The following is a 27387-nucleotide window of genomic DNA, read 5'->3' as shown; positions in this document are numbered from 1 at the left end:
GTCCAGGAGTAGGAGTATAGAATAGTGTTGATTGGTTTTGGCCATTAGTAGATCATTTGTTAGTTTTAGGAGAGCAGTTTCTGTGGAGTTTTGAGGACGAAATCCAGACTGAGGGGGATCAAGAAGGCTATTATCAGCTAGGTGGATGCGCAGGCGGTTGTAGACCAGATGTTCAATGAGTTTGGATAAGAAGGGGAACAAGGAGATGGGGCGTAAGTTGTTAAGATTGGATGGGTCCAGCGAGGGCTTTTTAAGTATGGGTCTGACAAGTGCATGTTTTAGAGAGTTGGTGAAGATGCCATAAGAGAGGGAGAGACTGAAGATGTGAGTTAGAGAGTGTAGCATAGAGCCAGAGGGTGAACGTCGCATTTGTGAGGGAACAGGATCCAGAGGGCAGGTGGTAAGGTGGTGTAAAATCTATCATTTTTACGGTAATAATAATGATAATATCAATAATTCATATTGATGAGGAAAGTTCCAAGAAAATCTGTTCAGTTCTAGTGTAAAAACTCAAAAATTGATTTAATAATGAAAATAGCAAAATATTACAAAAACAATGTCAAAATGTAGAATATAAAAATAGCATCAATAAGTTTCTTATTCTTAAAATGAAGATTGTATACATGTATCTTTGTGTGTGTGTGTGAGAAGGTTTGTCATCCTCCTTCCGTGTCTCTCATGTCTGTTGGAGTGAATACCTGCCTTCCAGAAACAGCCTGTCTGTACTTTTTACTAGCTTTCTACTCCTACAATTAACCCCCACCATTTTCCTATAAAGGCTGGCTTAAAAGTTTGTTTTTTCTTATAGTTCCACAGAAAATGCAGGCTTTACTAGTTTCTCTCCCACCTTTCTGGGAGTCACTCAGACTAATGCCCCGTACACACGTTCGGATTTTCCGATGGAAAATGTGCGATCGGAGCGTGTTGTCAGAAATTCCAACCGTGTGTGGGCTCCATCGGACATTTTCCATCGTATTTTCCGACACACAAAGTTTGAGAGCAGGCTATAAAATTTTCCGACAACAAAATCCGATCGCGTCAATTCCGACCGTGTGTGGACAATTCCGACGCACAAAGTGCCACGCATGCTCAGAAGAAATTCTGAGACAGAACAGCTCGGTCTGGTAAAATTAGCGTTCAGAATGGATACAGCACTTTCGTCATGCTGCAGTGTAAAAAATGGTTTAATACAGCGCACTCTCTTCTTCTTTATAATGTGAGAAGAATGAAGTAGTTTTGCTGCTGATATTCACACAGAGTTCTCACAAACTTCTTTCTTTATTATTTATCGTGATTCCCTCTATATATTTTGATTTGTCACATCTGACCAAATTTCTTTTTTGTTGTTTTATTTTTGTTTTTTTTCAAGGCTGTTTTTTTTTTTTTTTTTGGGTTTGTATTTTTTTCAAGGCTGATCTTTGTTTTATTTTATTTTTAGTTTTACTCCATAATATTTTTGTGTGTGTTTTGTGTGTCAAGTTACCAACACCATTGATATCTTGTATTATTTAATCTCAAGGAGATTGCTTGGTGTTGGTGTCTCTTGTTAATTTCACATTGAATTTTTTTAATGTACCTGCCTCCTCACAAACAAACTGTCCTTTTTGAAGGAAAACACACATAGGCAAGTATAAATGAAACAAAAATTCCTTTATTAAGGGCTCAGAACCAAACAAAGAGGGAGGCAACGCTGAATAAACATCATAGATTGGCAAAGCCTTGGACCCCTAGGGCACACATCAATTATTTTACTGCAAAATTGGTGGCCTGAGGAGTGCAATCTGGTCCAGAAGTCCCAGAGATCTGGAAAGCAGTAGATGACATCTATGTCCCCAGGCTGTGGTACTACAAGAGCCTGCATCTTTTGCCAGACCAGACTGGACCCAGGGTCATCACTCTCTGGTCTTTCAACGCTTCCTTCCCGGCTGTGGCTCTGGTGTTGGAGATGTGGCAGGAGGAGGAGTAGGACCAGGAGGAGGAGGACTATGTGTGAGGTTACAGATGTGGGTAGCACATTTTATTTGGCCCCTCAATCCCTTATTGAGAGCTTCCAAAATTAAGGACTCATACAGGAGTCGTTGGCCCTCCTCCATCTGCATCATTTTGCAGGCAGTTATGCCAGCAAAGTCCTCCTCCACACTGTGGGGGGTTCTCAGGGCCTCTGTAGCCTTCCAAAATAGGCCTATGGCAGCCCCCTCCAGGTTACACCTCTTCCTGCCACTTTGTCTTTGAAGGTGTAGGGGAGGGACCTGGATATCAGGCAGCCTGCTTGACCCGGCCACCTCCTGGCTGAGACTTCCCTGTGTATGAAAAAGGGACATGGTTTTAGTTTTTGCATCATCAGTCACAATCATAAATTAGTACTCCAAACTAACATCTAGTTAACATCATTGATTGGACAACCATGAAGATTTAGAGGAATGCTATACCTGGCTCAAGCTGGGCTCCTCCACATGTTGCTGCCTGGAAGGCCCAGGTTGGACATCAGAAGCCTCAGCTGGGGGGGAAGGAAGATTGGAGAGGGCTGGCCTGGGTTCAGTCTGACCTGACAGAAAATGCAGCCTGTCATAGTACCACAGCCTGGGGACATAAATGTCATCTGCTGCTACTGATCTCTGGGAATCCTGGACCTTCTTGTGCTCCCTTAGATAAGTGCTCCTCAGGCCACCAATTAGGATCTTCAAATAGGTGATGTCTGCCGTGGGGATCACCGTCTTCACAAATTCCAACAAATTATCCAGCGCTGCCTTCCTCTTTGTTTGGTTCTTAAATTCAGGGTGGTTTATCTCCCATAGACAGGGCAGCTCCCTGAACATATCAATGAAGAATGGCATAAAGTCCTTATCTTTCAAGATATCCATTTTCACTGCAAGACACAACACAAGACAAACCCTAATGTCAGCCTAAAGTCTTCTAAACTTGTGCAAATACAGGCCTCAATCTAGAAGCAGTATAGGCCCAATGTTAAATCTTACCTTCACAATCACAATCGGCGCCTCCGTTACTCCTTCCTCCACTCACAGGTCGTACGTGCTACGCACGCGTGTTACGCTTTATAGACACTGCGCATGCGTGAAACTCCGCCCGCCCCTGACATTCTTTGTAGTCTATTCCCCGCCCCTTCTCATTCGTCGCAGTGGGGAAGATCACATGGCGGAGTCAGAGCAGGTGTGTGCTAATTACAGCAACGAGGAGGAGGAAAGCCCAGAGGCAGAAACGTCCCGATCCAGAAGGAGATGATTTAAGGCATCAAATATGTCCTTTGTGGAGATGTTGGAGATGATCGACATCCTGAAGAAGGCCAACTATGATGGAAAGTATGGACCTTACCCCAACCCCAATGTCCGAAAGGCCACGATCATGGTGAAAGTGGTCAAAAGTCTGCACCGGAATTTCGGGGTACGTCAATCGAAAGATAAGACAGGAAACGGTGGTCGGACCTAAAATTAAGAGAGCACGAGCAGTACAGAAAGATCCGGAGAGTGCTGCAAAAAAGTAAGTAGTTGTCCTGTGTTCCTATTCTTTTTATGTTTATTACGTTCGTGCTGCTCCATGTGCTTTTCTTAACTGTTATCCAGTTTAAAATGTCAACTTTCATGTTCATGGGCACATTATTCGTTCGTATCAAACATTTTTCTTTCGGCCTATAAAACACCATTGTTTTGGCCATATGCATTTGCCCACATTTTTTAGGGCCTACTTGTGTGAAACTAATTTGGTTGTGTAGATGGGTTTGTTACTAGAATGAAATGCAAACTAGATTCTGTGTAAGGAGAGGACACTCAGCAGCTGTTTACACATCTGGACGCTGGAGCACTAGTGTGGGACAAAAGAACACCCTTTTTATTAAGGGGCCCACACAGGTGCTCCAGTGTATACTATAGGGGTGACTCCATCTGTGAAGCTTGTACAAAACAGGTAAGTATTGAAGCTTCACAAAGGACAACAAAAATGCAACATCTTGGAACTCTGCCGAAACAGACAATTGTACCCCACTTCCAAGCAATGTTTCATATTTATAGTTCTGCCAGCGAATATCTGTGTGCTAAGTAGACCTATTTTTTTTTACATAGGGGAGAAAAGACTCAGAGGACACCCCTCATCCGAGGAGACCAGAGACCCCCCACCTCTGGAAGAAGGGGAAATCCACCCAAGACAAGCAGAGCAGGAGGAGGAAGATGTGGTGGAAATTGGCACCACAACAGGTGAGTGTCTGCGACCACAGGCTCAGGTAAGAGATGGATGCCGGCATATTTAAAATACATGGTGTTTTTTGGTTTCTATCTTTTTAGGTGATCGTGAAGTTGTGGATCCAGGGCATTTCAGCTTGGAAAGTGCACAGATCCTGATCAGGGAGATCATGGGGTGTAATAGGGACTTCGAAAACATCAAGAAAAACATCAATGATGTTATTCAAAAAATAAAGAACATCATTGATGTTTTAGGGAGAGTTTAAAACCCCTCCAAATCCCTTTGTTTTTTTGTGTGCTACAAATTTTTGAAATTTTGTTACAAATTTGAGAAAAGCCAAATTTTGAAGAGGCACACAGTGTGTCAACATGTGCTATCTGCCATCATGGGAGATCAATGGATGCGTTTTGGGGGTGCAACCACTTCCTCAATAATAAAGTAGCTGTGAGGAAGGGTTTGCACCCCCAAAACACATCCCTTGATCCCCCGTGATGGCAGGTAGCACATGTTGACATTCTTAAATTCGTGTGCATCTTCAAAATTTGGCTTTTCCTGGGGTGACTTCACCCCATCTGAATGCAATATCAAACACAGTTTGTAACTACTCATGTCTGATATTGCCTTCAAGTTCTACCAAAAGTGTACTTTGTAAGTTCAAGGTTTGTGTCTTTCTTGTTGGTTTTAAACATGCCTGTTTTATCTTAAATGGACATTTCTACTTTTTCTAATGTGACCCCAAAAATTGTTATACAACAAACATGTTGGTTTGTTTTAAAAACCTTTTCTAAATGCACATGTGATTGTGCTGGTATTAAAAAGATTGTTAATCAAGAATGTGTGGATTATTGTCTCAACGCTACAACACTTTTGTGGTGCTCTAATTGGTGTTTTCTGTGACAATTGGTGTTATTTCCTAAGGGCAAATCCACTTTGCACTACAAGTGCAGTTTCAGTGCAGTTTCAAGTGCACTTGTAGTGCAAAGTGTCTTTGCTTTCAGTAAATAATACCCACCAGTGCTTTGTAAGGTTACACAATCAATTTGTTTTTTTTTATTTGAAAAAGGTTTCAGACATTGTCTGGCATATTGATAGCCCCCCTACCCGCAAAGTATTCAAGGTAAGCAAGCCAGGACAGCCACTTTCAAGCGCCGTCAGGGTTGGTTCATTTTGAATTCCAGCCTCAGGCCCAACTGAGCCAGCATTGTTGGCAGAATGTTTCTGTAAAAAGTTGTGTAGAACACAGCACGCCAGGATGATATGATTCAGTTTGTACTCCGCCATATGTATGGGTGTAAGAAATAGGCAGAACCAGCTGGCCATGATTCCAAACGTGTTCTCCACCACTCTTCTGGCTCTGGCCAGCCGGTAATTAAAAACCCTCTGGTCCGGGGTGAGGGTCCTCATCGGGAATGGCCACATAAGATGGTCCCCCAGCGCAAACGCTTCACCTGCAATGAAGACGAATGGGAGTCCTTCCACATTGTCTTCTGGAGGTGGCAAGTCCAAGCTGCCATTCTGGAGACGCCTGTAGAACTCCATCTGGGCGATGACTCCACCATCGGACATCCGGCCATTCTTCCCCATGTCCACATACAGGAACTCATAAGTAGCCGACACCACTGCCAACATCACAATACTATTAAACCCCTTATAATTATAATAGTACGACCCCGAGTTGGGTGGTGGGACGATGTGGACGTGTTTCCCATCGAATGCCCCTCCGCAGTTAGGAAAGTCCCACCACTGGGCAAAGTGGGAGGCCACAGTCTGCCATTCCTGTGGCGTGGAAGGAAACTGTGGAGTCAAACAAAAAAATAATTTAGTCATTTTGCACATAAACAGGGAAAGCAGATTAGACACAAACATTCTTGGCCAACATCCCACTGGACAGGTAAGAAGTAGTAAGAAGGAGAAAAAAATAATTACCTAAAAAGCCAGCATACATGATGACAAAGGGGACATTCACAGCATATTACAATCATGGTAATTAGGGAATGAGGAAAGAAATACAATACATTAGCAAACATTAAATATAATAAAATGTGATATTAAAGGATACAAATCTTACCTTCATATACTCCTTCTGCGGGACCTGTATGATGGCAGAACAGGTCTCTGGGATAATGATCCCCAGAGCCTGGGGGGAGATGCCTGCCGAGAACTTCAAGTCCTGCAGGCTTCTCCCCGTCACCAAGTACCGCAGGGTGGCGACGAGCCTCTGATCCGGAGTGACGGCTTGCCTCATGCAGGTATCCTGCCTGCTAATATAAGGGGTCAGTAAAGCCAACAAACGGTGAAATACGGGGTCCGTCATCCGGAGAAAGTTCCTGAAATCATCAGGATTATTCTCACGGATCTCATGGAGCAAAGGCATATGACAGAACTGGTCACGCTGAAGCAACCAATTCTTGGTCCATGAACTCCTCCCCACCCTGTTCATGGACTGGACTTGTGTCAAGGTAAGGACCCCAACACCCCGCACAGCACGAACTCTATGTGGAGTACGTATACGCAACAAAAACGGTCGGCTGCTCAGAACAAAGTAACAGAATGCACTGAAGAACAGCAAGGCCTGTGAAGAGCGACCTGAAAAACAGTAATGAACGAACAAGAACAGAATGACAAGAGTCACGCGTCACTTGCTGCACGCACTGAAGAGCAGATACAAACCCACAAGCACAAACTGAACAGCAGAGAACGATCTGAAAACTACGAGTCTGAAAAAGCGCGAATCGTCTCTCACCAAACTTTTACTAACACGAGATTAGCAAAAGGAGCCCAAAGGGTGCCGCGCTTGGTTCTGAAATGGCCTTTTCTAGTCTTGTCGTATGTGGTGTACGTCACTGCATTCTTGGCGATCGGAAATTCCAACAACTTTTTGCGACCGTGTGTACGCAAAACAACTTTGAGCCAACATCCGTCGGAAAAAATCCATGGATTTTGTTGTCGGAATGTCCGATCAATGTCTGATCGTGTGTACGGGGCATTACACATTGCTGGGGTGTGGGCTAAGAGGAGTTTATATGTAAAACCATTTTAACTTATACAATATACAAATTTCCTTTTTAACATCTAAATCAAATCAAATACTAATATATATATATATATATATATATATATATACACGTACATACATACACATAGAAATACTGTAGTCCAAAGAAAGAACTTATATTCTTAGCTAACTTACTGAAACTTTGTGTCTTTGAAAAAGGATGTAACCTTGTGAGACTAATTACTACCATATGTGAGTTTTACATAGAACTGCTTATGAAGCTTATAACAGCATAAACTTTTACGAGTATAAAATCCTCATATAATTTCACCTTTTCCATACATAGAAGGTATATATATATTTTTATATATACAACTCAATTATTATTTAAGATCTTTTCCATTCATAAATTCTAATATTCTAACATTTCCCTCTCAAAATGATTGATTGATAATCTTATCATTTTCTTATCTAAATCCATTTATACCTCAAATGCATCACATTCGTATCGACACATACTATTAGATCTTAAGACAATTGACTTGAATATATTTTCAAATTTGATTCTATATAAGGAAAAGTGAACTTCATATACCACATAAAATATTTCCACCCTTATTATTTTCTTTTTCTTTTAGCAAATAAATCAATCCCCTTAATTTCATAATTCATAATGTAAAAAAAAAAAAAAAAAATGCGTTATAAAGTATTATGAACAAAAGTGAGAGTGTATAGTCCAATATATAAAATGTCCAACAATCATAAGTGAGTGACGTGAAAATTCTTCAATAATTCATCTGTTGAAGGATGATAATTCAAATGTAACACATCTATGTGGTGAAATGCTTACCTGAGAGTAAGCCAAAATCAGACGAGTGGCTTAAAACCCAGCCTGGGCCTTTAGAAAATGATCCCAATGAGATAGGATAGGTCACACTCGTGCCATGTATTCAGGTCCAAAAAGGATTACCCAAAAGTATATAACAAAAACATAGCGTAATACTGATACCATAAAAAACTCAAAAAAGGAAGAAGAAAAAAATGGTGCAACACTCAACAAAACCAAAATCAAATATTAATCATATAAACATCCAGTGTCATAAATACAGATGGGAATGTTAGGTGAGTAACATGCAAACATGCAATAAAGTATGTGCACTTTGAATAAGAGAAATTGTATGTGAACCTTCAAAAGAATCTGCTTACCAGATATCAAGGGCAAGTGAGCAAACACCTATCACCCAGATAAAGGAGCATGGAAAAAAAAAAATCATAATGTATCATTGTTGTACAATACTTTGAAATATAGATATCACTTCAGAAATGTATGTTTCATATTTTCCCTCCAAATTGTGTTAAGCATAAACCTATAATCCATACAACCTTTCAAATAATCTTTGTCACAATTTGACCTTAAAATATATTTCTTAACTTCAATTCATTCATATATGCGAGATGATTTTAAAAATAATTACATATTACAATGTAATAAGTAAGTCCTAACTTTTCTATATGACTTGAAGAAAAATGAACTTAATTAACACCAGATGTTCCTCCTAACTAGAATGACTCTATTGTAAAAGAGTTTAACCCTTTCAACTCAAAGTACACTACATGTGTTTATAAAGATGTGTTTATAAAAATCGATGTGTAAAAAATATCTCATCTTGATATGATAAACATATCTGGTCACATAAAAAGTTGATATATGAAAACTGAAATATCTGATGGATAAAATGATATCATCAGTCGTCAAAAAATTAAAAGTCAATTGTTTTTATAAGTTTCTCTCTCGTTAGAGATATTGAGATTTTTCTTTTTTTTTCTTTGACCCGTAAAGTTAGAAAACTTTATTGAACATAGAAAGACAAAAATAATTATAACGAATACATCTCTTCTGTCAACATTTCTCCCAGAACTGAGGATATTAAACTTCAAGGTTTTGTTTTCATCTGGAAGGTCTAGAAATATTCAATATCTTTTCTTTTGGTGACTTACAAATCAGATCTTAAAAAAGAATGCAGTATCATTATTGAGAATTTACTAAGGCACAAAATACCTTCATTTACTTATTCATTTTACATACCACCATACAATTCTAATATTTTATTATGACATAAAATACATATTTTAATAATAACATTTCTAATTACCTTACTTTGCTCTATTTTCCTTAAACTGACCTATACTCCTTAATTTATTATTCTGTGTATTAAACTATAACAGGACGCAATTCCTTCTTTTTTGTCATGATTCAAAACATTGTTTTCACAAACAAAGAAAGGTTTCAAATCAACCCCAGAAGACTGAAGCAAACTGTATCCATTCTAGCATTTTTCAATTCAGCATTTTCTGTAGAATTTTTGCTGAATAGCATAACCATTCTTTGGGTAACACATAGGAAGACCTGTTGAACAATTTTTAATAGGATTAACAAACACTGGCTCAAAGCCTCTCTCAGCACTTGTTCTAAAAATACCATTTACAGGTTTTCTAAATACACTTGAGAATGTTCTGTTACCAAATCTACCTGTATGGGTTTAAATTGTAAAGTTTTAAAAAATGGGAAATATTTGTCATATAATTCTCCTGAATTAATTTTTATTAAAAGAATTTTTAATAACAGATAAGGTGTCTGTAATATGATCCTACTAGATCTCACAATCTTTTCTGTTACTTTGACTGCAAAATAAACACTTAACAATTGCTTCATATTTGTGTCAAAAGACTTTTCCATATTTGTCAAACCTCTGGAGAAAAAAAAACTATTATTTCCAGTTCACCAGCTTTTACCTGAGATAAAATCACTGAGATGGAATTCCCAGATACATTAGTAGACAATAAAACAGGCGTTGATATTCCAGTTTCAATTGTATGCAATGAAGGTGCTTTCTGTAACTCCCTTTTCAACATTTCATAGGCATTTGTCTGGGTTTGATTCCATTAATCAAACACAACATCTTTTTGTTTCAAGAAGTCAAATAATGGTTTAACTTTATCATCATATTCCTGTAAAAACTCTTTGCAACAATTTAGTTCACTCAAAAATTGATATAATGCCTTGTAAGATGTTGGAATTGGAATAGCAGAAATGTTTCTAACTTTTTCCTGTGATAACTGTCTCTGTCCATGAATATTTTGCATATGAAGAAATGTAACTTTATCTTTCATGAACTGTACTGACTGTGTTCAATTTCAGCCCTACTGTTTGTAACAGAGTAAATAACTCCGTCAACAGAGTGACATGTTCTGCTGTATTTTGTGTAGACAGCAACATTTTGTCCACATGCTGGAAAATACATTTTGGTCTAGAAAATTTTAATACTTTCTACAAGCACTCGTGCAATAAACCATCACTAATGTCCAATTCTGGAATTATTCTCGTGAATGCATACATTTCTTTATCAAAGCTGAAAGCAAGTTTATAATGACAGCTGTTTGTTAATGGTACCAAAAAATTACTATTGGTGATTTCCAGTACTGAAAATACTTTGGCCTTGGCATCCATGTGTGACATTAAATTTAAATTAGGAACAATAGGTTTGTTATTTGTAATGCATTTATTCAGTGATCTTAAATCAACTGATAAAGAATATGAATCATCAGCACTCTTGATAGGCCAAATACAATTATTTACCACTGATTGTGCCTTCCTTAATATTCCTTGTTGTAAAAATTATTGTACAATGTCAGAAACTGGACCTATTGATTCTTGTGGCAACTTATTTTGAATTTGGGGTTTAGGATCTCTTCCCTCAATTTCTATTTCAATATCTTTAAACAAACCTGTATCCATTTTGGTCTGACTCCAAAGACTTTTATGTGCTCTAACCGATTGATCCAAAACGAGATTGGTTCCTGTATGTGGCCAATTAAAATCTGAAGTCATGTCAGCGACTGCTGCACAAATACTTCCAACATTACTGTACATTGAAGAATCTATTAACATAGACTTGGGCCTAGATGAATCTTTCCATATAGTAGAATTACTTAAATCAATAATCCAATCTAATTTACTAATCACATCCATGCCTAAAATATTCTCTGTATTTTGGCAACACCAGATGTCTATATTCGTTTTCAAAAGTCCTGGAATTTCAAAAGTCACATCAGAAACTTTAGTTGCAACTGTATTTTCTTTTCCACTGAAACCAATTAAATTACATTTTGGAGAATCAATATTCACAGGTAATTTGTGTTTAGTTAAACTGAGTTCAGATCCTAAATCTATTAACCATCTAATATTCTTACCATTTAAAGCGGGGTTCCACCCAAATTTTGAACATTATCTCTATGCATTCTCTTCCTTGCCTAGATGCTGACATGCTGTGTAAAAAAATTTAAATCGCCGTAATTACATTTTTTTTTCTAATCTTCTTAGCACTTCCTGGTTTTCCTCCCATGGGAGTAGGCGTGTTTCTAGCCTCTCCCAGACCTCCCACAGTCCCCTGGGAGCTAGTCTCAGGCTTCCCAGCATGCATTGTGCAACAGCGTCATCACAACATCTCAGTGAATGCTGGGAGCACAGCATTCACCGCATCCAGGAAATACATGCTTGTGGGCTTCAAATGCCCACAAGGAAGATGGAAACCGCCTTCAGTGAATTTTATAAGTTATTCTTTACAACGAAATCGGACACAGGCGGACTTATTACACAGAACATGTGAGTAGATAATCATGAGAAGAAAAGTTTGTGAATGAACTCCAAAAAAAAAAAACGATAGATAGGTGGACCCCCGCTTTAATAAACCATGTAACCATGGCCTTCCACTTTCATCTAATACAATTGGAGCAATATACTTTAATGTTGGACAGGACTCAAAAACTTTTTCCTAAATCCCGATGGTGATGGAAGTTTCATTTTCATCATTGTTTGTCATATTGATTGAACTGTCATTAACAATCAATGTACTGATCTGTTTGACTTCTGAGGCATAAGGAAAATCAATCAACCTATTGTTTGGAGAAGAAGGAATAAATTGCTCAGAAATGTTCTCTGTATTTTCTACTTTCAAAGTTTTTCTTTGTGTATCTACTTTATATTTTTAACATTCTTTCCGTACAGGACCACTTTACTTACTATGTAAGCAAGTAACATTTCCTGTCTGCTCTGAAACTTTAGTTCCGCCTGTGACGTGTATCTCACCATCTCTGGGTGTGGCCTTACACGTGGCAACTCTTTGATCGCCATTTTCCTTTTGTCTATCTAGACTTGTGCTTAATGCATCTTCATCTTGGTCCTGGTCATATTTTTCCTATAGACCGCTTATCTTGTACAAAAGATAATTTTAGTTTAAACAAACCTTTCCGTTCTTGGTCATCAATTTCGATAGACCGCATATCTTGTAAAAAAGACTGTTTAGAGTCTACACTATAAATCTCTACTTTATTCTGTAATTCAGACAACTGAATATCTTTTATTTGAATTGCACTCTGCAAATCATCTATCCGCTCAGACAAACATACCTGAATCTCCGTTTTCCCTTTTGTACCAACAACTTTCTTTTCAGGAACTCCTGATATCATTGTGACATAAACTTTAATTAACTTAATCAAGTTAATGACCTGTTTGTTGAATTTCTTAAAAGTAAATTTTGACTTTTGTATTTTGATATTAGCTTGTAAGCATACATTGAACATGTAACTCCATAATTCATCATCTTTAAAAAAAACTTTGACAGATTTTTGAATTCTAATTTACTCTCACTAGACAATTCATCAATAAAATCCATAACTTACCAATATAGAGCCGACTTCCTTCATGTAACACGCGTTTCCTCTCTTGGCGGGAAATTACATAAAGAAAAGGGATTTTCTTGCACGTGCGCAAACGTCTCACCAATTCTGATAATTCTTTTTCTTCCAAGTTCAATTCAATGATGCTGAAAATTTTCTTTTTCGATTTCTTCTGCTTGACTGAATAGTCAATGTTTGTGCTTGTATTCCCTCTAGGCAAGCGGAAGGAGAAATAATTCAAAAAAATGTTCGATATTCGGACAAAATTAAGATGGCAAAGGCTCGCCAATGTTGTAATTCAAGTTATTACTGTATTAATAACTATATTATCAATAATTCATATTAATGAGGAAAGTTCCAAGAAAATTCGTTCAGTTGTAAAAACTGATTTAATAATTTAATCATGAAAATAGCAAAATATTACAAAAACAATGTCAAAATGTAGAATATAAAAATAGCATCAATAAGTTTCTTATTCTTGAAATGAAGATTGTATAAATTTATCTTTGTGTGTGTGTGTGAGAAGGATTGTCATCCTCCTTTCGTGTCTCTCGTGTCTACTGGAGTGAATGTCTGCCTTCCAGAAACAGCCTGTCTGTACTTTTTACTAGCTTTTTACTCCTACAATTAACCCCCACCCTTTTCCTATAAAGGCTGGTTTAAACGTTTGTTTTTGTCTTATATTTCCACAGAAAACGTGGGCTTTCTCAGTTTCCCTCCCACCTTTCTGGGAGTCACTTAGTCTAACACATTCCCGAGGTGTGGGCTAAGAGGAATTTGTATGTAAAACCATTTTAACTTATACAATATACAAGTTTGCTTTTTAAAATCTAAATCAAATACTAATACATTATATTCACACACACAGAAATACTGTAGTCCAAAGAAAGAACTTATATTCTTAGCTAACATACTGAAACTTTGTGTCTTTGAAAAAGGATGTAACCTTATCTCCTCCATTTGCAATGGGGGGGAGGTGAGACTAATTACTACCATATGTGAGTTCTACATAGAACTGCTTATAAAGCTTATAACAGCATACACTTTTACGGGTATAAAAACCTTATATAATTTCACCTTTTCCATACATAGAAGATTAATATATATATATTTTTATATACAATTCAATTATTATATAAAATCTCATCCATTTATAAATTCTGATATTCTAACAGGTGGACATTAGCAAGTAGTTTAGCAACCTCGTCTATAGTGGGGGGGTTGAAAGAGGGAGGTAAGGATAGTGCCTGTGGGCATGCAGTGTAAAGCGTGGAGGGTATCGGAACAGTAGAGATCTCCTCACTAATTGTATCAATCTTCTGGTTGAAGTGATTGGCGATCTCCTGGGCAGTGAGTGAGTTGGCGGGTGGAGGCGGTAGAGGACGAAGTAGAGAGTTGAAGGCAGAGAAGAGTTGCTGGGGACGGGATGATAAGTTGCTAATGAGAGTGATAAAATAGGTCTGCGTGGCAGTGACTTAATATTAATAATAAATATTAATTATCTTAATATTTTTGGCTGAAGTTCTGCTTTAACTCAACCTTCTATAGACTAATTTGATGTAGCAAATTTGTTTGCTTTGAGGCTCTGTATGTCTGATTAAAACTTTGGACTAAGTTGTCCAATAACGGAAGAGTCACTGTTAAGAAGCTGCCATCTTTCATAAAAGAAAAAAAAAATGAAGTACCCTTAAAATATGAAAAATAATATAATAGTCATAAATAGTATGATAGTCATAAATAGTAGAAATATAAACTTTATTATCCTACATATTTTATATGTACCTGAAAAAAACTTTTTTAAAACCTTTAAAACCTAAAGTCCTGATCATAATAAATAAAAAATAATTATGTAAAAAAAAATAACTCCACATACTTTTTAACTACACTGTTTAATTAAACACATACTATTCCCCAGAGTCATTTTAAGTGTAGCATTTTTTTGCACCTACAGTTCAAGCGAATAAGTCCTTGTGAGTTTAACATGCCTGTTTTACTCATCTTAATATGATTTTTTGTCCATTAACTAGAGGTTATACAGTGGCAGCAAAATCAGTATTTACAAATCAACACGTCCACCACCTAGACTAAGTTATTCAGGTCATATGTTTAATAATTATAGATAATGAGGGCTGAAAATGTACAAAAGTAAGCTACAGATTAGAAAAGAGTACACTTTTCTGCCTCTTAACCAGTGATTGTAATTTCCTCACATACACTTATTCACCTGGGAACTTTGCATAGACTTTGCTAATTGGCAAAACAAATTCCTGTGTCACAATGATCTTTTTATTTATTTATGTGTTGATCTAAGAAAGTTATGCAAGGAATTTTTAAAGAAAATTTACAAAAACAAAGCAAAAAAGTTATTTAAATTAGGAAGAAATATTTAGATTTTGACATCAGAAATATGCACTTTGGGAAATAGCTATTTTTACTGAAGACTCCACTGTGAATATCTGTATGTACCACTTAAGACAGCAGACCAGTTTAACAAATGTATTTAAAAGTTTTTATTTTTAATTTCTCAATGTATTAGGGATAATTTATATTCTAAAACATACAAAAGTTCAAAATACAAAAAACTGCTGATATAATTAACCCCCTTAATACCACTGTACGTATACATGCGGCCTTGTATTGAGGTGGTTATACCGTGATCACGGTTGGAGCTACAATCATGATTCCGGTACTATTTTTTCAGCCGGTAATTCTGCAGTGAATATAGGGCCCCTCTATCACTTTTTACACGTGGCAGAAGGGGGTCCTCCCTTTCGCCGCCGCCAGCACCTTACCCGGGCTCTCCTGTCCTATTGGGGAGCCTGGGACAAATGCAACTGCTTTATTCGCATACACTGAGAAGAATGAAAGGAACAGAAGTTCTTTTCTTCCTTCTCTGATGTCAGAAACCGGAAGCAACAAGGATGTTGTCATTTTTGCTTTTGGTTTGTTTGTGTGCGGTAATTCTCTAGCAGCAGTAATTGCAGATTTCAATGACTTGGCTGTTTTCACAGAACACCGGCAGTGTATACACGGTACACATTATAATGAGTAACCAACAATATGGCCGCCTCCAAGGCGGCGACAACTTTTTAACTCCTTAGCCGGTGTTCTGTCAAAATAGCCAACTTATGTACTGTAGTGTATACGCTGTTGGTGTTCTGTGAAAACAGCCAATTCAAGCCAAGATTTTGACGAGTTGACTCTTTTGACAGAATACCAGCATGTGCAGCATCTTGGTTTGATCAGATGCTTTGGAGGTGAGTGGAGAGCTATAAGGTCCAATAGACACCATGGGGGTTATTTACGAAAGGCAAATCCACTTTGCACTACAAGTGCAAACTACAAGTTCAAAGTGCACTTGAAATTGCACGGAAAGTGCATTTGGAAGTGCAGTCCGTGTAAATCTGAGGGGTAGATCTGAAATGAGGGGAAGCTCTGCTGATTTTATCATCCAATCATGTGCAAGCTAAAATGCTATTTTTTATTTTCCTTGCATGTCCCCCTTGGATCTACAGCAACTGCACTTCCAAGTGCATTTGCAGTGCATTTTCAAGTGCACTTTGCACTTGTAGTTTGCACTTGTAGTGCAAAGTGGATTTGCCTTTCATAAATAACCCCCATATCTCCCCAAAAAAAGACCTATCATGGCTGACGCTATAACAAAGGAAGTTGTTCATAACTTGTGATAGCAATAAAGTTGATCAAAAAAAAAATAAACAAATAAAAAAATAAATGTACAGTCTAAAAATACATTTAAATAAAATGAGTAATAATAAATAAAAAAAAATAAAGTGCTCCCATACCCCCGTGCTCATGTGCAAATACAAACATGCATTTGAATGTAAACAACAATCCCACCACACTTGTGCACTTTCAAAGCGAAGGTCAGCGCAAGAGCAATAATTCTAGCATCAGACCTCCTGTGTAACTCTAAACTGATAACTTGTAAAGGCTTCTAAAGCATTGCCTATGGAGAATTTAATGTACAGTAGTTTGTTGCTATTCCTTGGGTGTGCGCAATTTTAAAGCATGCCATGTTTGGTATCTATTTACTTGGCATAATATCATCTTTTTTATTTTACCAACAATTGGGTATTATTTGTTTAATTTCCTAAAATTTATGAAAGTGTATTTTTAAAAAAAAATTGCATTTTCAAAACCGCAGTGCAAATATTGTGTGTCCTAAATATTTGCAACACCCACAATCTAGGTCCTCTGTTTAAAAAATATATAATGTTTGGCGGTTCTAATTTTTTAGGAAAAAAAATGCAGATTTTTACATGTGTGAGAAATGTCAGAATTGGCAAAGTGGGGTAAAGTGGTTCAACTCTGCTATGTGTATATACTTGGATTCCATATGTTTTAAAGTTTATCTAAACCCCAAAACAAAAGCATATACAGTCAGGTCCATAAATATTGGGACATCGACACAATTCTAATCTTTTTGGCTCTATACATCAGCACAATGGATTTGAAATGAAACGAACAAGATGTGCTTTAACTTCAGACTTTCAGCTTTAATTTGAGGGTATTTACATCTGAATCAGGTGAACAGTGTAGGAATTACAACAGTTTGTATATGTGCCTCCCACTTTAAGGGACCAAAAGTAATGGGACAATTGGCTGCTCAGCTGTTCCATGGCCAGGTGTGTGTTATTCCCTCATTATCCCATTTACAAGGAGCAGATAAAAGGTCCAGAGTTTATTTCAAGTGTACTATTTGCATTTGGAATCTGTTGCTGTCACTCTCAATATGAGATCCAAAGAGCTGTCACTATCAGTGAAGCAAGCCATCATTAGGCTGAAAAAACAAAACAAACCCATCAGAGAGATAGCAAAAACATTAGGTGTGGCCAAATCAACTGTTTGGAACATCCGTAAAAAGAAAGAATGCACCGGTGAGCTTAGCAACACCAAAAGACCTGGAAGATCACGGAAAACAACCATGGTGGATGACCAAAGAATTCTTTCCCTGGTGAAAAAAACATCCTTCACAACAGTTGGCCAGATCAAGAACACTCTCCAGGAGGTAGGTGTATGTGTGTCAATGTCAACAATCAAGAGAAGACTTCACCAGAGTGAATATAGAGGGTTCACCACAAGATGTAAACCATTGGTGAGCCTCAAAAACAGGAAGGCCAGATTAGAGTTTGCCAAACATATTAAAAAGCCTTCACAGTTCTGGAACAACATCCTATGGACAGATGAGACCAAGATCAACTTGTACTAGAGTGATGGGAAGAGAAGAGTTTGGAGAAGGAAAGGAACTGCTCATGATCCAAAGCATACCGCCTCATCAGTGAAGCATGGTGGTGGTAGTGTCATGGCGTGGGCATGTATGGCTGCCAATGGAACTGGTTCTCTTGTATTTATTGATGATGTGACTGCTGAAAAAAGCAGCAGGATGAATTATGAAGTGTTTCGGGCAATATTATGCCTTAAGTTTATTTCTTCTTCAGTCTTTTTTTCTTTTTTTTTTTCCTATTGATCCTGCCAGTAAAACACTTTATGTCCTAGTACGACAAAGCTCACTCACCGTTCCGCATCAGGAGGACAGATCTACTGGGACATCTCCTGTCCTCTTGCACATAACATACAGGTAGATGGACGGCGTCCTGTTGTGCTAAGAACAATATAACTGATAAAAGTGCAGCATAGGCAGTAAATACAAGAAGGGGACAAGATTTCTGCCATCAACAGGTATTTTTTGCACTTCTCAAACAGAAATAACAGCATACTTTCCATGGTATAGTTAGAAAACCAATAAGAGAAGTTCATTGTTAGGATTTACATACGCTTCATAGGCGTGCGCAGGGGGTGTGCCAGGTGTGCCTGGGCACACCCTAATCACCCCAAGCACATTAGCATTATCATTAACATTATGGGAAATATCTCCCTCTGACCAGTTCTGCCATTAATAAAGTGCTACCATACCTCTTTCACTGCATTGGCTCTGCCATAAGAGTGTGTGTAATATACATATACATACACACATACAAACATACATACACGCGCATGTGTGTTTGAGCTTTGGGGTGCACACCCTAATGCAATAGGCTGCACACACCTATGATACGCTTAGTGTATTCATTTACATGATATACGATATGCATTCTACAGGACTTCGTGAACAAAAAGGCATAATGGTTGAATTGTTTAAAGTTTTTATTTTCTTTTTGTTGTCAAACTGATGTTTTATGCCTTTTTTTAATAAGTAACACTCACACACACACATAAATGTATCATATATGCTAGGTTGAGGGGCTCTGGAAAGGGTGTCTAATTAGGGAAAATTATATGTGTGGTTCACTGAGTATTGAAATTGGATTATATATATTTATATGCAGTATATAAAAATATACAATATACAGTATATACAACACATAAACGGTACATACTGTATATCTTTACCAACTTTGACTACAAATAGATATGCATGCATGATAAAGTAATCCCAGAACACTATAGATTTTCGAAAGAGATCACACTATTTCTAATTAAAACTTTGGATAGAATGATCTAATAAAGAGTAAATGTTTGCAAGTAGGAATCCTGCAAAAATGTTCACAAGAAATGTGCAAAAATCCATATCATTATTCCCAAAACACCTGGAAATAAATGTGCAGACTAATTAAAATCTAAACACTCCTTGTAAGTAACGATAAACCTAAAGGAACAAGCAGGTGGGTTAGGGATCAGAATCAGAATCAGGATCAGGAGCAGGATGCAGGTCAGAGGCACATGGGCAAAACACCAAGATAAGAGGAAGTAGCACAGGAAAGACTAAATACTCTTTCAGCGATGAGCATCAGGTAATGACTGATATTATGATACTATGACCTTCTGGCTGTTGAGGGACACCCACTAGTGGACACCAGAACTGCAGCCTATAGGTCTGGGAGACACCAGCAGGTACACCGATTTCTGACACCCTTCCTAAAACAATCACGCATATATTAAGTTTTTTTTTAGTAGAAAACATCTGTGGCATCAAGAAGAAATGCAAAAAACAATCTCAGATTAGGCCTTTGATGGAACAACCCTCCCATGTGCACTCTCCTGCTGATTAACCGCTTACGGACCACCGCACGCTGATATACGTCCTAACTTTGAAGAGGAATATCATTGTTATGGCAGCAGCTACCTGCCATAACCCCGTTATCCTCTTCTTCAGCCATCGGTCTACTTTCCGATAATAGTGGTCTCTGTGGCGGCCTTTTATCAGTGGCAGGAGAGGGGCCCCCCTCCAGCTCACATAGCTCTTAAAGGGCCATTTTTTTTTAAATGACAATTTTTTTTATTATTGCATTTTAGTGTAAATATGAGATCTGAGGTCTTCTTGACCCCAGATCTTATATTAAGGAGGTCTTGTCATGCTTTTTTTTCTATTACAAGGGATGTTTACATTCCTTGTAATAGGAATAAAATTGACACTTTTTTTTTAAAGAACAGTGTAAAAATAAAAAAAAAGGTAAAATAAATAAGAGCTTGCGTGCAGAAGCGAGCGCATACTTGAGTAGCGCCCTCATATGAAAACTGTGTTCAAACCACACATGTGAGGTATGTGAGGTATTGCCACGATCAATAGAGCGAGAGCAATAATTCTAGCCCTAGACCTCCTCTGTAACTGAAAACATGCAACCTGTAGATTTTTTTAAACGTAGCCTATGGAGATTTTTAATAGAGAGAAAAACATGAGAAAAATGAAGTTCAATAACCAGTGCTGCTCTGCTGTTTGATTCCGAGCATGCGTGGAACTTTGTGCTTCGGAATTGTGTACACACAATCGGAATTTCCAACAACGGATTTTGTTGTCGGAAAATTTGAGAACCAGCTCTCAAATTTTCTGTGATGGAAATTCCGATGGAAAATGTCCAATGAAGCCTACACATGGTCGAAATTTCCAACAAAAAGCTCCCATCGAACATTTTCCATTGGAAAATCTGACCGGGCATTAGAAGTAGGTTTTGTGGAAGGTCAGGGAGGATAGTTTTCCGTTTGCAGTGTAGTAGAGCCACAAAAGAGTATGAGTGGACCATTACTGACTCTATAGGGTAGTTCGAGTTGCGGGAAGCCTTTGAAATCCAGTCCAGGCCTATTCGGAGCAAGCAGGCTAGGTTATACATCCTGATACATTTGGGAGGCTAATACCACCTTCTCTTCTGGGGAGGTAAAGTTTTGTAATTGTTATGCATGGCCTTTTTTTTCGCCAAATAAATTTAGAGATTCAGCAGCTGGATGGGTTTATGTTTTAGAAGTAGTGGAATTGTTTATAATGTATACAACAGCCAGGCAAAGCTGACCATCTCCCCAGAAGTGAAAGAGGTAGTTCCATCCAGTTCTCTATTCTTGAGCAATTTTTTTAAGTAGAGGGGGATAACTTAGAGTGTATAATGTGGATGGGATTTTACTTATCTTGATGCCTAGGTTATGTGTGATCTGGCTATGGTGAAGGGTGAGTGGTGAGTCCAATGAGGGTTTGGTGAGGCGCCTAAAGGGAGAATTTCACTCTTGTTATAATTGATGGGTAGGCCCAAGCAGAGTTTAAATTCATCAAAGATGGTCATGTCAAAAGTGGGGTTTGTTGAAAATATGAGCACGTCATCCTCAAATAACGCAGTACGCAGTCGCAGTCACCTATATGAATTCTATGTAAAGAGGCCTGTCTATTTAAATAACTGGAGGGGTTGTAATGCAAAATTGAAGAGCAATGGTGAAAGGGGACACCCTTGTCTCATTCTTTGTAGAGGCGGAATTCATCGGTGAGGAGGCCTGCCACGACCAGCCTGGCCACAGGAGAGGTGCATATTGATTTCACAAGGTGGTTGAAAGAACCAGTAAAGCCCATTTTTGCTAATACCAATGAAAGCCAGTCAAAACTGATATTATCAAACGCTTTCTCCGTCTCTAGAGTGACGATGGCAAAGTCCGCCCCGGGTTGATTTTGGCCTGTTCCAGAACCATCATGACTTTCTTAATATTTAGGGTGGCTGTTCTCCCTTTCACAAAACCTGACTGGGTGGGGTGTATTAAAGATGGAATAATGGTGGCGAGTCTGGTGGCAGCAACTTTTGAGAGAATTTTGACATCTAGGTTTAAGAGTGATATAGGCCTATATGAGCTTGACTCAAGGGGGTCTTTATCTTTTGAGAGTCATTTAATGATGGCTTGATTCCCTGTAGGAAGGTAAGGGCCTCCTGCCCATATGCCGTTATATACTTTGAGAAGGGTAGGCTTGACCATTTCTTGGAGGGTCCTATAGAATTCACCTGTGAATCCGTCAGGGCCGGTGGCTTTGTTAGGGGCTAGGCATCGGATAGTCGTAGAGAGTTCTGGCAGAGATATGGGAGCATTTCGAGTTTCTAGTTGGAAGGGAGAGATTTTCAGTAAATGAAGCTTATCTAGGAATGTTTGTGCTATACTTTCGTTAATAGGATAAGGGCATATAGGGAGGAATAGAAATTTAGCATAACCTTGCTGACTTTTGAAGGTGTGGTTTTAATGGTACCTGAGGTGTCTCGTAAAGAGATGATGTGGGTAGGGCAATGTGGACCTTTGCAAAGCCTCGCTTTGTTACCGTACTTATGTAGCGTGGTAGCAATATGTGCATGTTTGGTCAGCTCTAGAGTTTCTGCCCAAGAGTCAAAGGCCGGTTTGACTGTGTGCCATTCGGCTTTGTTTGCTGGGACTCTTGAATGGAGAGGGAGCGCTGAGCAAGCTTGAGGCGGGAGCTTGCTTCCCTATAACTTGTTAATCCATGTTTCTTGTATGAGGCGGCATATGAAATGACCCTACCCGGGATATAGGCCTTGCCTGATTCCCAGAATAAGTTGGGAATATTCTTTCCAGGCCTTGTAAGTAGGATGGAAAATGCCATAAGCATGGATTGGATTGGGAGTTAGAGATTTCAAGTGATACTGAGATTGGGGCTTGATCCGATATGGCAATATCATGGATCTCTGTCCCTGAAATAGTCGAGATTATACTGTCAGTGCATAAAAAGTAGTCGATTCCAGTAAATACGTTATGACTGGAGGAATAAAACGTAAATTCCCTGTCAACTGGGTGGAAGAGCCGCTACACGTTGGTGAGGTGGAGGGAGGACGTTGTAGAGGCAAAATAGGTTTGGTCAGGTTCTCTGGTGGTTTTATGTAGACGTTTCAGTGTGGATCTATCATCTGTCAGGTGTAGAATAGAATTAAAGTCCCAGCCTATTATGTGTGAGATATGTGATGATTTTAGCAGTCTGGTTGAAAGATCCCCAAATAATTGTTTCAAAGGGCTGTTGGGAGCACACACGTTTAAAATCAGAAGGTCTCTATTACCGAGGTGTATGTGGGCTGTAAGAACGCATTCCTGAACATCAGAATCCACAGAAAGAACTTCACAGGGGAGGTTCTTGTGGATGAGCACCCTGCGTCAGGCCCTAATACTGTACCCACCCAGAGTTTCTTCGTACAATGGAAGTCAAGAGCTGTAACAGGGCAATGTTGGTTTTTAGTCTCTGGGGGTGTCGTAACACCTTTAGTCTTATAATAGGGGACCTAAGCCCTTTCACATTCCATGAGGTTACTCTCATGGGGGTTTTCTTGAAAAGGGATATAAGCAGATATTGAGGATGGATAGGCGTTATCTGGTGTGAGGGTAATTGTTTTGGTGGATAATAGTGAGGAAGGATCCTTATGTGGATTGGTCATACTCCGATATTGATCTGGTGTGAAGGAGAAGGAAGTGTAGGTGTGTAATGAGGGGCGAAACATGAGGGAAAAACAACGTAAATAACCCATACAAAAGAGCATCCATGAGACTTTGCTTTTTTCTGCATGGGTCACTGTATGAGCCAGCTCCTCTTGACTGACCCAGTGCAAGGTGTATGGATACGCTCATTTTATCAGGGGTATATGTGTAGCGGACTCGGTCATTAGGAAAAGAGGCATAGCAGGAACATGCAGTGGGACCCATAAGGAAAGATTGTGAGGCGAAGTCTGGTAGGGTAACAATAGCATGCCGGTTGGCTATTCGAGGTCCCTGAGGAAAGAAAAATAACAAGTATAACTCTTAAAATTGCCATAATAAAAACAAGCAGCGGTTATTCATTTACCCTTACGATATTTGAACAGAATCACCATGAGCAAGGTGTCTGTGGTGATTGTAGCGATTGTTCGGACCAGAATATCTGAAGCATTTTGGGGAATCCTTGTGTGGGCTTCATTGATCCAGAGGGTGAGGTATCAGGGGTGCCTTGGAGGAGAGATTGGGTTAGGCTTCCAAGTGTAATGATTGCAAGTACATCTCAGCCTCTGATGGGTCATAAAAGGAGAGCTGATCTCCGTTCGGTGCTTTAAGGCAGAGAGTGGCGGGAAAGGCCAGGGTGAATTTCACTTGTTGCTGTTGAAGATCTGATGAAAGGCTTTCCTTTTCTGGGAGACTTTGATGAACTTATTGGCAAAAATCAGGATTTTCATTCCATCGATTTGTAGGGACCTGGATTGCCTGTACTTTTGCAAGATGGCGGCTTTGTCAGCGTAATTTACTGTAGGTATTTGGCGATGATTGGGTGGGGAGATGTGCTGTCCACAGAGTATCCTTTCATGCAATGAGCACATTACACCATATAGGGGCCTGGTAAGCCTAGCGCTTCAGGAATGCGCTGGGCACAGAATTCTGTAATGGCAGCTGATTGCAAAGCCTCTGGGATCCCCACAAATCACAGATTACTGCATCTCTATCTGTTTTCCAGATCTTTCAGCTTCTGGAGTATATAATGATTCATCTTATCCTGTGCCTGTTCTGTAGATTGAACCTGGTACAGCTCCTCTTCCATAGAGGAAATTCTCTGCTCAGCCTCATTAAGCCGAGTGGCATGTTCCCCTAGTTCTTTTTTAAGAAGCAGCATCCCTGTGCTGACAGTCTTTTCTACTGTGGCTGTTATGGTTGGGGCGAGGAGTGCAGACACAGCCTGAGCGATCTTTTCCCTGCTGCTGTCCTCTTGGTGCTGGGAGGGAGGGGCATAACTGACACTCACCTCCATGACAGGCGCCACCGCCATGTTTGAGAGCGGGGCCGGATCAGCAATGTCAGACAAGTGCTGGGTGGAATGCGATCGCGGCCTGCTTATATCTAAAAAATGGTCCATTTGTGTGGGGAGGCTTCCCCGATGGTCTGTAGCTAGTGGCGGTGTTCCGGGTTGGTTTGCTGGGCAGATTTAGGGGCCGATTTGCTGCATCTATAGTGGAGTACAGCTACCTCATGCGGCACCGGAACCAAAAGTGTTGATTCATTCTTTATAGGAGCACTGGGGAAACACCTGGTTACTCTGTGTATAGGGATGGGGGAGGGGGGCAAGGTTGTAACCTACTCTTCATGCTTCCTCCTAGTATAAAGTGTTTGAGCCTCAAAAGCCGATTTCCATGCCAAAACACATGAGGGAGGAAAGGAAGTCATTAAGCCTGTGCAAGTTCTGACACTGTAAGGTTGCTTGACATAGCACTGGAGAAGCATTTTGTCACAGAAGGGTTGGTTTACTAAAACTGGAGAGTGCAAAATCTAGTGCAGCTCTGCATAGAAACCAATCAGCTTTCTTTTTTTTTTGTCTTGTCAAAGCTTAATTGAACAAGCTGAAGTTATAAGCTGATTGGCTACCATACACAGCTGCACCAGATTTGTCACTCCCGTTTTAGTAAATCAACCGCTATATGTAGCTAACACAAGGATTAGACTTCTAAATCAAATTGGCATTGGCAGTGTTGTACAGCAAAGCTGAGTATCAGTGGATGGAGAGCTGTTCTTTCCAGAGTACCTGTCATTTGACCCTGAATGGGCAACATGATAAAGTCTCTTGAATTATGAATATGAGAACAGAAAAAATGTGACTGTATTGTGTGACGGCTCTGCACAGTGCAAGTATATATACAGCACAGAAATGTCAGACATTCATTAGTATGCAAAATAGAGACACCAAAGCAATGCAATATGTGTATCTCCCAAAACGTGAAAAGGCTTACATTTTTGGACTTGGTAGCTGCACTTTTTTAGCTTCAATAGAAACTAAAAACAGGCAATAAAACTGAGGAGTTTAAACAAATGGATTGAACATCCATCTCAATTTCCATTTGAAGAACTAAAAAACGATATATGTTTCAGTCAAGCAGAGGTAGTAAATTCTGACAAAAGACTCAATACCAAATAGAAGAAAAAAGGATTATAATAACCTATGGTAGGATAAGTGGTTAAGGAGCATCACATATCGAGGCAAGGACCAGAGTATTCCAAAAGGAAAATGTAAAGTGTAACAAGGGGTTCATTAGTGCATATTCCCTTGAACCATTGAGTCCAGGGTTGCCATAAAAGTGCTGTTTGGGTGAAGCGACTATTGCTAGAGGCCAGCATTAGCTCATAAGAGCAGTGAGTTTGGACTTGATCAATAATTTCCAAAATCAAGGGGATGCGAGAAGATTTTCAATGTCTAGGTATACTAAGTCTCGCTGCAAATAGAATATGCATAACGGTGTGTCTTTTGGGGGGAGAAAGTTTATCAGTCTCCAAATTCAATAGTGCTAAGCCTGGAGATGACAGAGACATAGTTATATCAGTAATCTCAGACATAATTTGGAAGACTTGTTTCCAAAACCTATTCAGAAGTTTACAGTTACAAAATATATGGAGGATATCTTCAATACAATGGGGAGGAGTTGTATCCCAATTTAGAAATCTTATGTGCCATTAAGTATCATTGTAGCAAGATTTTTGGGGGTAAGTTCCCACAAAAAGGCACAATAGGTTGCCCTGTATATAGATCGAAATGCCCTCATCCATTGTAGCTCTGTATAAGAGGCTCCTAAATCTGCTTCCCACTGTACCAGAGGACACCTTTTGACAATAGCTGTTTTTGTTAAAATTGTGTGTAGAAGAGTGTAATGCTTATCTGTCTAGGTGGGTTAGTTTCACTTTTTTAAAGTCAGTTTAGCGCTAGATATAAGATGAGAGCCCTATGTGTACATTTTCTATACCTGCTATTAGACTCCTGACTGGCTGCCTGCATGCTGGTTCTATCAATGAAAGGCCACTCACATGGCTCACCTGGCCGTGGATCACTCGCCCAGCTACCTCTGCCTCACCAGGGTTGGCCTCTCTGAGTGAAGGAGGCAGCGAGAGCGGAGGAACTTATTGTCCGAGCTGTGAGAAAATGAGTTCAAGAGGCATGCATCTGCATATAAGCATTGAGTAAATGGGCACTCCACTACATAATTAGGATATAGAGTATATTTATGGAATATTTGTGTGGGGGGTATTTTAGGAAGCGGGGGCAGGTGACAGGGGTGCAGGGGCTGGAAATGGACTTTAAAAACAAGTATTCTGACATATTTAAATGTAAAACATCATAACAAATGACCAGGGGTGTCTTGCAGCATCTGGATAAACATATAAAGATATCACCTAGTGTGTTATAAATCCACCAGGGTGGG

This window comes from Aquarana catesbeiana, linkage group LG01 (genome assembly GCF_042186555.1).
Source record: "Aquarana catesbeiana isolate 2022-GZ linkage group LG01, ASM4218655v1, whole genome shotgun sequence".
Lineage (NCBI taxonomy): Eukaryota > Metazoa > Chordata > Amphibia > Anura > Ranidae > Aquarana > Aquarana catesbeiana.
The sequence above is the reverse complement of the archived record's forward strand: the minus strand, read 5'-3'. Positions refer to the sequence as shown.